Source organism: Apostichopus japonicus, chromosome 14 (assembly GCF_037975245.1).
Source record: "Apostichopus japonicus isolate 1M-3 chromosome 14, ASM3797524v1, whole genome shotgun sequence".
NCBI classification, from domain to species: Eukaryota; Metazoa; Echinodermata; class Holothuroidea; order Aspidochirotida; family Stichopodidae; genus Apostichopus; species Apostichopus japonicus.
The window spans coordinates 3,500,017-3,512,843 of NC_092574.1; the positions used below are offsets into that span (position 1 = coordinate 3,500,017).

The 12,827-nt window shown below is 41.3% G+C and overlaps 1 protein-coding gene and 1 long non-coding RNA gene across 5 annotated transcripts in view; one reads left to right on the top strand and one right to left on the bottom strand.

Annotated features, from left to right (window-relative positions):
* LOC139980152 (uncharacterized) overlaps positions 1-12,827 on the bottom strand; it is a 170,397-nt gene that overhangs the window by 101,243 nt on the left and 56,327 nt on the right. For 3 of the 4 annotated variants that reach the window (XR_011797465.1, XR_011797463.1, XR_011797462.1), the window contains exon 8: positions 254-373. The gene's annotated coding sequence lies outside the window, so the exon portion shown is untranslated. Of the gene's footprint in view, positions 1-253; positions 374-9,774; positions 9,902-12,827 lie in introns of all 4 variants that reach the window. The other variant, XR_011797464.1, reaches the window with a different exon arrangement.
* LOC139980154 (uncharacterized) overlaps positions 1-12,827 on the top strand; it is a 72,144-nt gene that overhangs the window by 19,679 nt on the left and 39,638 nt on the right. The gene's annotated exons all lie outside the window — the stretch shown is intronic.

Sequence of the window (12,827 nt, forward strand, 5' to 3'; positions counted from 1 at the left end):
TCTTTCAAAACATTTTTGTTCATCCTCCCCATCCCATAAGCATACTGTTCCAACTTGCTCTTTAAAGCTCTACTTTTCTAGATATAAAGCCAACTGGTAATCTACAAAGCTGTGAAGATATTGAACCGACCACAAAGCAGGAAAAAGCCTTCAATTTTGTTTGCAATTAAAGCTTACTCTTCTTCTTTTTTTCTTTTTTTTTATAAACTTCAAACCAGAGCTCAAAGATATTGAATCAAGTGAATTTCTATACCTGTTTGTTGAGCATCATTCAGAGAGTGTCCTTTCTTGATATCCCTGTCATCAACAGGCTGCTCAATAGAGTCATCTTGATCAGAATCTTCTTGCTCATAGTCAGCTTCTGTTGCAACTTCTGTACATGAAAAAAGAAAATCATATAAGTATGTACAAGTGTAATGACCAAAACACAGGTTCATGTTGCTATGGTGTTTATTCAGTGGTAAACAAACAACAATAAGAAATAAAACCCCTGAATATAATACGATCTTGTTATGCAAAAGAATGGCTCCGTAAAAAGGATGATCAGACCATTCACAAAAAGTTGTTGTAGTAACAAATGATTCTCATAAAAAAGTAGTTAAGTAAAATAAATGACGCTCGCCACCTTTTGCCAAGTCCATCGATGAGGGTTACCACTGTTACATCTCCCCTTCCTTTAAACAATGTCGTCCCTGACATTAATCAGAAGAACAAGTCAGAAGAATAAAACTTCAACATATTTACAAAAAACAAGCAAGCCTTTCAAACCTGCTTTGGGATGCCATCAAGTAAGTCCAATACCTATGGTAGTCGGTGTGACTTAAGACTATAAGATTGGTTGTAACATATCATTCTACATTTCAACACTCTCATATACTCTAACCAAGTATTTCAAGACAAAATACATAATTGCAATTGCTAACCCTTTTTTAAACTGAGTACCAATGAGCAAATGTTACAAAATGACAAGATAGACTGAATACCACTGATCGAGATAATACAGTTACATGCAAATCTTGAAATAGATCCCGGCAATAATACATAATCCAAATGAACTATTTTGCACAATGCTGCATGCGGAATGTGATAGACGAAGCTCTGCTCAATAGGCATTTAATACCTGGAAGGTTGAATACATATACATTTGCCAAAACATCTACACAGTGCTTGAGTGGCGACAACAACATATAAACAATAAAATTAAATTGAAAAGAATTCTTTCCAAACCAATTCGCTGCACTGTCCTCCATCTGGCATGACCTCAATGGTTACATCTATACACACCAGCAATTATACATATTGCTACACACGTGTATTTAGGTTGGGCCAGATATCTAACGAACACACAAAAGCATATAATTGTAGGAATCAACACTTGGCAAGCATCTGTGCCAACAGGAGCTGAGTTTGAGATATATTAGCTAGAACAGTTGGGTCAACATAACTAGTTCGAACCTCTTGCTGAATTGCAGACCTGGGAAGTTTACTAGGGTTCGAGTGCAAACCAGCATTACTTCGGGATGAACGCCTCAAGGTGTTGTTCCCTAAATCCTTTTCGTTTATGTATGAGTTCATATCAACAGAGTCACTGGGAACTTCATGGTCTACGTCTGCTGTAGTGTTAGCTTCATCAGCATCGGACATAGGCGCTGTAGCAATTTCAATTGACTTATTGCTATCGTCACGGCTGCAAGGCTGTTGGGCGTCGGGGTTGACATTCTCTACGCACCAAGCTGAGTTGATGACTTCGTCATCTGAGTTCTGGCTTAGGGCTTCAACAGCAGGTACTTCCTCACTTGGCCCTGCAGGTTCCAAAGTTTGAACCAATTCCTTTGAATCAAGTATGTCTCTTCGGTGCAATATGTCTTTGTTGTTCCATTTCCGTTAAGGGGTTCAATGACATACACGTTACCATCAGGATAGGGACGGTATATAACTTTATGTGGGATATCGTCCCAGAAATCTTGTATCTTGTTTTATACCCTTTACTTTCCTGTTCCTGGTATATACTCTGGCACCAATTGGTAAACTAGTATTGGGAGTTGCCTTGCCATGTTTTTCCTGACGTCGTTGTGCTTCCTTCTCAATATTGGATGCAGCAATATCAAGAGCTGGCCTTAGCCTCTGATGGTGATCTGCCATCCACGTCTCGTCACTCTCAATACCCAACAAATGATCAATGGGTAATGTTGGTTCTCTTCCAAAAAATAGATAATGAGGGGAGTATCCAGTGGTGGTATGTGGTGTAATATTATATGCATAGACCAATTCAGGAAGATACTTATGCCATTTTCTCTTCTTATCCATAGACAATGTCCTCAAGCGGTCATGCATTGTCCTGTTAAAACGTTCGCATTGTGCATTGCCCTCCGGGTGGCAGGGGATGGTGTGTGTGTCCTTGATGTTTTATAAATAACACAACTCCTGGACTAATCGGCTCTCGAAGTTCCGACCTTGGTCGCTGTGGATTCTCTCTGGGATACCAAACTTGATGAACCACTCTCTGAATAGAACCTGAGCTACTGTTGATGCTTTCTGATCTCTTGTAGGAACAGCCTGCGTAAATTTTGTAAACACATCTGTAAGGACTAGCACATTTTCTACACCTCCACAATTGGGCTCTAACATTGTAAAGTCAATTGCTACAATTTCCAGTGGCCTTTTGGCAACCACTGAACCCATGGATGTCTTGATCTTTGGTCCACTTTTGGCAAGTGTACACCTCGGACATCTCCTGTAGTACTCCACGTGGCACAATGTCATTGGCCATGCCAATCCTATGATATCTTAACCTTGCCAATTTGAACGTTTTCTCTGATCCCTGGTGACCATGCAGTCTGGTCGTGAACACAGTTGAGGACGGTATCTTTTAGTTGCAATGGTAGGGGAATCTGCTGTACCCTCTGTCCCTTTAAAGTGATTGTACGGTCGGTACAGTAAACCATCTTTCTCTGATATACACTCCCATTCTCGAAGCAATTTTTGTGCTTCTCTGGATTCCTCCATTAGTTTACAGATAGTTGGTTTCTGTTTTAGATCCCAGTAATGTCGTAATCTACTTACAACTGGATCAGTAGACAGCAGTCGAGCTATCCCTTCAGTGGACATGGAGGGTAGAGGAAAGGTGGACGATGGTTGAACTCTCTCTGGCAGACTATGTAATTCTTGCTGCCACACCTCCTGGGTACGTTCCTGTATCCTTTCTTTCACCTTATTTGGAAGAGTTATGCCCAATGTGGACATTGTGTGAAGGTCACCAGCAACAGCAACAATTTCCCAAATTGAGCAAAGACGGGTTCTTCGCCATGGAATTCCTTTCTGCTCAATGAGGCAGCATTCACAGTGGACTTCCCTGATCGGTATGCAATGTCAAAATGGAACTGGGACAACTCAGCTGCCCAACGTGTTTCCACTGCCCCCAACTTGGCAGATGTCTTTAAATAGCTCAATGGGTTATTGTCAGTGTATACGACAAATTCTGCCCCCAGCAGTAAATCTCTGAACTTCACTGTGATGGCCCAGTGAAGTGCCATCAGTTCAAGCTTCATACTACTGTAGTTACTCATCTGCTTCTCATCGAGCTTCAGTCCTCGGCTTGCATAAGCTATAACAACTCGTCCAGTCTCCTGTTGTTGGGAGAGTACTGCTCCGAAACCAAGTAAGCTTGCGTCTACTTCAAGAATTTATGGGCGCTGAAAGTCAGGGTAGCCTAATAGCGGTGCTGTGGTAAGCTTTGATTTCAGCTCAAGCCTCCTCATGTTTTGCCTCCCATCTGTCTGCAACTGATCTGGTTGGGTTGTGAGGACGTTTTGCTTTACATCTCTGGCCACCTGTCAGAGCATGGAGTGGTGCTGCTATCTTGGCAAAGTTTGCAACAAAACGTCGGTAATAACTTGCGAGCCCCATAAAGCTCCGCAACTCTCTTTCAGTTTCAGGTCTTTTCCAATTCTGAATGGCTCTCGTTTTCTCAGGATCAGGGAGAATACCATCCTTGCTAACAATATGGCCAAAGTATCTCAATCGTTCCTCATACAAGTAACACTTCTCTGGCTTGACTTTCAGATTGTATGATCGCAGCCTACTCAGAACCATCTCTAAACGTTGTTGTGTTTCCTGGAAAGTTCGCCCAAATACTAAAATATCGTCCAAATAGATTAGGACTGTTTGGAAGTTCTCATCACCAAAAACTTTATCCATCAATCGCATGAATGTCGCTGGGCGTTTGTTAGTCCAAACGGCATTCGTGTGAACTTGTAGAGACCTCCTGTACCAACTCGGAAAGCGGTCTTTTCTATATCACTCTCAGAAACCGGGACCTGGTGGTAACCGTGAGCTAAATCAAGACTACAGAAGTAGTTAGCTCCTTAAAATGCATCTAAGGCTTCTTCAATTCTGGGAATGGGGTAAGCATCACGGTGTGTCTTTGCGTTGAGCTCTGTAGTCTACGCACATTCTCAGGCTGTTATCCTTCTTTCGAACTAGCACCACTGGTGACGCATATGGGCTAGATGATTCTCTGATAATCTGTCGAGACAAAAGTTGTTGAAGGTGGTCATGAACTTCCTTCCATCGGTGAGGTGGAATTCTCCTATGTGGTACCTTAACTGGTTTATCATCCAGTAGGATAATGCGGTGTTCCACCTTATCACAGAAGCCAAGGTCGTCCTCGCGCTGGCTGAAAACATGATCATACCTGTGGAGCAGAGCTCTTAGCTCCTCCCTTTGAGATACATTTAACTTGTCACCAATAGTCATCTTGGATTCCAGTGGAATAGCCCTTGTTGATACTTGTTCAAGTGGTTCTGATACAGTCTGGAGTTCATTCGCATCAACTGTCTGCACTTGTATTTCATTGACATCAAGCCTGGACCATCGACCCTAATGATGCACCTGCAGCAATCCCAACAGGAGCCCTTGGTTAGAGATAAATGTCATGATTCGAAAAATTAGCGACCTGCAATGGAGCAACACCACTTCGATCAACGGAAACAAGTGTTGGTGCAACCTGCAAGCCAGTGGGTAGGTGTGTCCTGTCCTCAGCATTCAACTGTGCAATAATGGCAACATATGGTCGTGAATCAGTCGATGGTTGGACTGATACCTTTATGGACGTAATGGTGTTTGCTGCCACCAGTACCAATTTTTCAGCACATACACAAGCAATACTATGATCCACACCTCGGTTATTCAAATCTTCCTCCTTATCCTGAAAGGCAGCAATAACATGAGCCAACCGCTGGTCTTCTATGGTGCCAGATTCCAGAACAAGTTTATTTTGGAAATTACTTCCCCATTTGTTCTCCAGCAACCTCTGCATTGCTCTGAAAATATTACATCCCAGAACACCAGGCACCATCTTCTTCTTTTCTACAAACTGGGGGTCACAAGAGTCTTTGACTACCAAGAAACCCATGCCTGGAAACACACAACCCAACACAGTAATGGGTAACTCCACATATCCAATGTATGGGACATTTACACCAGTAGCACCAGATATCTTCAGAAAAGCACTTACTTCTACCAGCTCGCCACTCTGGGTAATGTGCTCTAGGAAAAACGGCTCAGTGATCGTAGAAACCTCGGCACCTGTATCAAGAAGGCACCTGATACTCAGTGATCCAGACTGAACTGTAATCTTCGGGCATTCTCCTACTGCTTTGGTTACAAGAGTGTCATGACCAGGGTTATTCAAAACTACACCTGTCGATTCCTGGTTGCCAACGACAGGCTTCCCTAGTTTAAAGGTTCCTTGGTGGTTGTAGAGACTGATTCTGTGCTTGCCCCAATCTGTGGTTGCCTATTCATAGGATTGTCAGGACAATCTCGCTTGAAATGAAACTTAGAGTCACACTGGTAGCATCGTCTAGTACCAGATGGTTTTCCTCCATGAGTGTAATTGGGTCTTGAGGACTTCTCAGCATTAGTCTTCAGAGCTTGAATTAGGTCATCAATCTGTTGTTGTTGTGCCTTTATCTGGTCGCCCTGTTGTTTAATTAGGTGATGGTACTCACTGTCTGCCTCAAGTTTATGTACAGTGAATTTTCCTTGTGTCAGGCTCTTTGGTACCCCAATCCACTCCATCACTTGATCTCGTGAATCGAAGAATGTCATGTTTGGATTCTCCAAGTTCAGCCTTCGTAACTCTCTCTGTACCCCCTCATCTTTCGCCGCCTCTGCCAGTCTTCCCCTTAAACTTTTCTCCCTGCATGATTGAAACGATGAGTCTAATTGACAAATACGGTCAAAGAGATCAACCAGTTCTAAGGAGCAAGCTACAAGATCTTCACCATCCCTCTGTCTATAAGAGAAGAAACGTTGTTGTAGTTGTGAGAGAGTGTCACCGCGCCACCAAAGACTTTACTCAAAATAGCAAAAATCTTACTGAGGTCCCTCTGAACTTCATCCCCTCTTCCTGCTATCTCCTTCCTCGCCTTCCCACCTAGATGGTTGAGAATAAGACTGGCTTGGTCCTTAGGTCCTAGTCATCGGACCTCCAGTTGACTCCTTTCGTCTCTGATCCATTCCTGTACAGACAGATCTCCTGGCTTTGTAGGTCGGTCACAAAATCGATCAATTCGTTGACCCTGTGAGAGGTATACCACAGACAGCTGCTTATCACCCTCCTCACTGGTACTATGGACATCTTCATCACCTTCCTTATCTGAGTCAGCTTCAGACCCAACAGATAACTTCTGGAGTGCCTCGATGTCAGCTTTAGCCTTCATCGAAACCAGCTTCTCCCTTTCCAGTGCATCCCGCAAGGACTTCAGCTCAAGCCGCAACTCTTCCACTTCGGACATTGTATTATATTCAGGGGTTTTGGTCTCTAATATTCAGGGGTTTTCCTTAACCCTGCCGACTACGCCAAATTTGTAATGACCAAAACACAGGTTCATGTTGCTATGGTGTTTATTCAGTGGTAAACAAACAACAATAAGAAATAAAACCCCTGAATATAATACGATCTTGTTATGCAAAAGAATGGCTCCGTAAAAAGGATGATCAGACCATTCACAAAAAGTTGTTGTAGTAACAAATGATTCTCATAAAAAAGTATTTAAGTAAAATAAATGACGCTCGTCACCTTTTGCCAAGTCCATCGATAAGGGTTACCACTGTTACACAAGGATCAACACTTTTGATGGCTAGCATTGAGGAAGGTTAGCAATTGGCTTAACAGTTGAACAAGGACCTGCATACTCCACAACCTGTGTGAAATATATCGCATCACAGTCACTGGTGAATGCAGTTAGATGGACTACCTGACTCTTACGATTGAAATTTTGGGTGTTACCCTTCAACTACCTGATTGAGGCAAATACTACTATAATCAGAACTTGGCAAAGGACTGATTGATAAGTGGGAAACACGTTGGGCAATTTATTTGATTTAAAACTTGGCACAATAATTGATATCAAACCCTTTATTGTCTGCCAAGACCTATTCTACCACTTGAGCCAATGCAAAGCATTTAGTGTGTTTAAGCCAACTTTTAACCGTCTCACAATATCAAGAACCTCATTTGCTAAGCAAACCTCATCACTATTAGATCTGCTGTATTGGCCCTACCCATAGCATGCTATAAATAACTTCTGTCATGGTTACTATGCAGCATGTCACATCACGTGAGCCCTTGAGTAAAACTTTGTCTAGTGTAGCTACATTTGGGCCAACAATTTAAGCTCAATCATAATCGTGCACTTTGTGTTAAGACCCAATTTATATCACTTGCAAATTCCTACAATGTAACATGAGATGTCCTACAGGGAAATGGTACTTGAAAAGTAAAGGTAAAGTGAAAGAGTTACATTGACAGTATATACAACAGTTATTCTGAACATTAACAACTCTTAACTGTCATATTTGATGTCATTGTGGATATCCCCAGTCTATTGATTTTATAACAGTGTGTATCCCCACTTCACTCTGTATGCTCCGACTGACATGTTTTCAATTCACAATAAAGTAGTGTTAACATTAATAACTCTTAAAGGCATTCTCTCAGCTAGGAAATTTTTAGAGGGCGGGCCAATTTCATAGGTTTCGCTGGTACACCGTTACTCACGTGACACGGTATTTGTAATATACTGCCACTGTACAGTGTAAACCCTGTATGTAAATATATGTAATGTATAGCACAGTTTCACGCAGTGGTAGCATAACACACGTAACGTGTATATTGCGGTCTCGTCGCCGAGCTGTTTAGGTGGAAGGCACAGGTTGCTTTATTGTGGGTCCCGATGCCAAAAGCAGTGAGCGAAAAAGGGACAGAGAATTGCATGCATGAAAAGTGTACTTGAGCTGGTGCTATATGTACGTGGACTCCCTCATACAAATTAGAGCATGCAAATTGCATGTAAATTGCATGTAAATTGTATGTATCTTGTATGAAAAGGCTAAAACATGCAATTTGCATGCATGTACATGCTCTACACATGCTGTTTTCATACAATTTACATGTATGCATCCAGCAAGCATGTATTTATGCATGCATGTATTTCGAATGCATGCGTTTAAACCTTACACTAAGCATGTATCGCAGCAATATAAGTGTCCATTGGGCATGTAACTTGGTGTATGCATGCATTTAACCAAACTGTCAAACATGTATTTGGACTTAGTTGTTTTATGAATGCTTGTGAAGCGTGTATTTGTGACTTTTTCAAATTCATAGTGCATGTATTCAAATTTACAGTGCATGTATTTTGGACTTTGATCAATTTACAATTGCACACATGCAATTAGTCAATTTGGATGTAATTTTATGGTATACTGTATATAGGATGATTATATCATATTTTATCACAATAAGTTTTGGTATGAATGAAGAGTTTGATTATTTTTCTTTTCCAGATGAGCTCTTGACATCTTAAGATGCAAACAAGCATTCATTTTTTCGAATTTCAGCTAGCTGGTTGTTTAAAGTAACCTCATGCATTGGTGATATATGTTATTAAATGGAGCACCCTGAAATATAAAGCATTGATTTAGTATTCTCCCATGAGTTATAAGGAAATGCCATTGTGTATTTAGCTACTGTACATGCTTCATGCTGTGCCTTGATTTTACACTTACATACTGTGATGACAGAAATTTAAGAACTTTATAAAATATACAGGATGATGCGGTATGACTTTTTGAAGTTTATATTTGGTATTGCCTGTGTACTGTATTGTCTTATTTTATGTTCCGCCGAATTCCCATATTGGGATAGCGCCACCTATATTGTTAAAATAAACAGACTTGTAAATGGCAACCAATTGTTTCACGTGTTATTATTATCATGACCGGTTTACGGCCACCACCACCAGACATGACAGATGGCGAACGAGGATGGGATCTATGAAGTTTATGACATCGGTTATTAATGAATTTCCGATCCGGACGTGAACTTTCACAACGGTAGCAGCAAAAGCGGGAGCAAAACCCAAATTTTTCAAACCTCGCCCCATCCCATTTGCAGTTAAAGAACAAGTTACAGAGGAGATTAACAGATTGGTAAAAGAGGGGATCCTGGAAAAAGTGGAATATTCAGAATGGGCAGCCCCTGTAGTCCCTGTAAAAAAGCCTGATGGAAAAATAAGGCTTTGTGGTAATTATAAAGTGACAATTAATCCTGAATTCGAAACCACAGAGTACCCACTCCCAAGGCTGGAGGAATTGTATGCAAAATTGAATGGGGGGCAGAAGTTCTCAAAGTTAGATTTAACTTCAGCATACCAACAGGTAGAGCTTGATGAACAATCAAGGAAATATGTAACCATTAATACACACCTGGGGTTATTCCAATACACAAGGCTTCCTTTTGGTGTAAACTAAGCCCCAGCCATATTTCAACAGAGTATGGATAAGATATTGAATGGGCTGGAGGGTGTAGGCTGTTACCTAGATATCATTATCACTGGAAAAGATGATGAAGAACACAAAAGGAATCTATTAGCAGATGTGGAAAGGCTGAATCAGTTTAATTAAAACTTAAAAGGGAAAAGTGTGTGTTGTTTCAAGATCAAATTGAGTACTTGGGGCATGTTGCAGACAAGGTAGGGCTACATCCTTCACCAAGTAAGGTTGAATCACTGAAGTCTGCTCCACAACCAAAGAGTGCATGAAGTGCAGTCACTGCTAGGGTTAATAAACTATTACAGAAAGTTTATCCCAAACCTTTCAACCATAGTAGGTCCTATAGAGCAAAGCAAAAGCAAATCTAAGTTTGAATGGACAGTGGAATGCCAAAACGCTTTTGATAAAGTGAAAGAAATCCTAAGCTCAGAGGCTGTGCTTGTCTATTTTGATCCTGATAAGGATGTAACATTAGCAGTTGATGCAAGTCCCCATGGTATTGGCGCCGTCATTTCACATAAGATCTTGGGCGAGGAGCGACCAATTGCGTATGCATCTAGAACCTTGACAAAAGCAGAGCAAAACTATTCACAGCTGGAAAAAGAAGCTCTCGCAATAGTTTTTGGTGTGCGGCATTTCCACCAATACTTATGTGGCAAACGTTTTATCCTAGAGACAGACCACAAACCACTGACATACCTCCTAGGTCCAAAGCGAGGAATACCAGTTCTGGCAGCATCTAGATTGCAGCGTTGTGCCATATTGCTAGCAGGTTATGAATATGATATAAAGTATCGCACAACAAAACTAAATGCAAATGCTGACTGTTTGTCAAGATTGCCTCAGCAAACCCAGAATAAAAGTAGGGAGAGTACTGATCAGTTCACAGTGTTATGGACTGATGAAGGGTCAAAGGTCAACAAGGTCCAAGTTAACAGGTTGCCTGTTAGCAGTGAGAAACTTAGGAAGGAAACTGATAAAGATAAAGTCTTGTCAAGAGTCAAGTACTTCATATTAAATGGATGGCCAAATGAGACTGTCAATGTTAAATTTCAGCCGTACTACCGTAAAAGAAACGAGTTAACAGTTGAATGTGGTTGTATTTTGTGGGGGGTTAGAGCAGTTGTGCCCGAGTCAGTATGTTTTGCAGGAGTTACATGAAGGTCACCCTGGCATGGTCAGGATGAAGAGTCTAGCCAGGGGCCATGTTTATTGGCCAAGACTAGATCAGCAGCTAGAAGAGTTAGTAGGGTCATGCGATGATTGTCGACAGTACCAAACTTTGCCACCCAAAGCGCCTGTAAACCCATGGAGATGGCCAACAGAGCCTTGGCAAAGAATACATGTAGATTTCGCAGGTCCATTTTTAGGATCTATGTTTCTGCTTGTCGTAGACAGTCACTCTAAATGGCCAGAAGTCATACCGATGAAAACTACTACAGCTGAAAAACAATAACAGTTATGCGAAAAATGTTCAGTAGGCATGGGCGGCGATCATGGGGGGGACGGGGGGACATGTCCCCCCAATATTTTAGGTGGGGGGATATAGTATCTAATATCCCCCCCAATATTTGGTGGCATAGTTTTTTTTAAGCATATGTTTTGTATTTTTTTATGATATCGCTAGTAATTTCAAAATAGAAAATGCTTAGATGCAACTAACAAGGCCTGGGAAGTGCCATTTCCATCGATCTGGGGGGCATTTTCGGCCAAAATTTTCTTTTGCGCTTCGCGCCAACCTATGGTGGCGCTACGCTTAGAAAGTCTGGGTACAAGCTTTGCCCCTCCCTTGGCAAATTCCTCGCAAGGCGCCTGTCTAACCGTATTACAATTTGTTACTATATATGACCGAAAGTAGTTTTTCCTTTTTTTCGAAATGAATAGCTAGACGGACAGCATCCGTAATGAAATAAGTACGTACAATAATAAGTATATGATCCACATCGATATGGGTTCACTAGGTTTCCATTTGGCCTGTTTCCTACAAGATTTCTAACCGCAGGTGCGTAGCCAAGGGAGGGGGGGGCAAAGGGTGGAGACCGCCCCTCCCCCTCAAGCATATTTTTTGGTATTTTCTATGATATCGAAGTTTTATAGTAGACGTTATAAGAGGTTTTAATATTTGTTTAAGTTTGTATAAGTTTTAATACAGCTATAATTTAACTGTGTCTGAATTTTCGAAAATTCCTTGACCAACATTCTTTATCATACTTCCCTCTACGAGTTCAATTTTGACCGGTCTGTTAGGGGTTGAGGTTTTTTTCTTTCTATATTGGTTGTCCATAGATGAAATTTTGTGCAACATTATGGGTATGTTTTGAAGTGAATTTATTATTCAAATTCTGAACAAATACTGGGCTTAAAACCTTGAAAAGTGGGGCTGACGGGTATTGTGGGGCGTTACGTAGAATTACCTACAAAAGCAATGATCTACAGGAGATGCAATGAGGTCGAACATGATGTGTGAATGGTGACAATCTTGAAAAAGGTAATGAATGAAAAAAAAAAAACTATTAGGAAAAGCTTGGTTCTCAGGCAAAAGTGTACATCTGGTTGGTCATTTTCAAGCCCGAGAAGTGCCATTTCCGGTGATCTGGGGGCTATCAAAACCATAAATTTTCTTGTACGCTGCGCGCCAACCAATGGTGGCGCTCCGCTTTGATAGTAATTTGCCTGCAAATGTCCCCCCCAATATTTGAAACAGATCGCCGCCCCTGTCAGTAGGTATGGACTACCTCATACTGTAGTGTCTAATAATGGTCCTCAATTTGTGGCACATGAGTTCAAAGAGTTTTTGAAGAAAAATAATGTGGAACACATAAAATCAGCAGTCAAACATCCAGCATCAAATGGAGAAGTTGAACGTTTTGTTCAGACTTTTAAGCAGTCCATGAAGAAATCTCAAAATGATTCTGGTAATTTACATCAGAAATTAGACCGGTTCTTATTGTCATAGAGAGTGACTCCACATTCGGTAACAAAAGAGA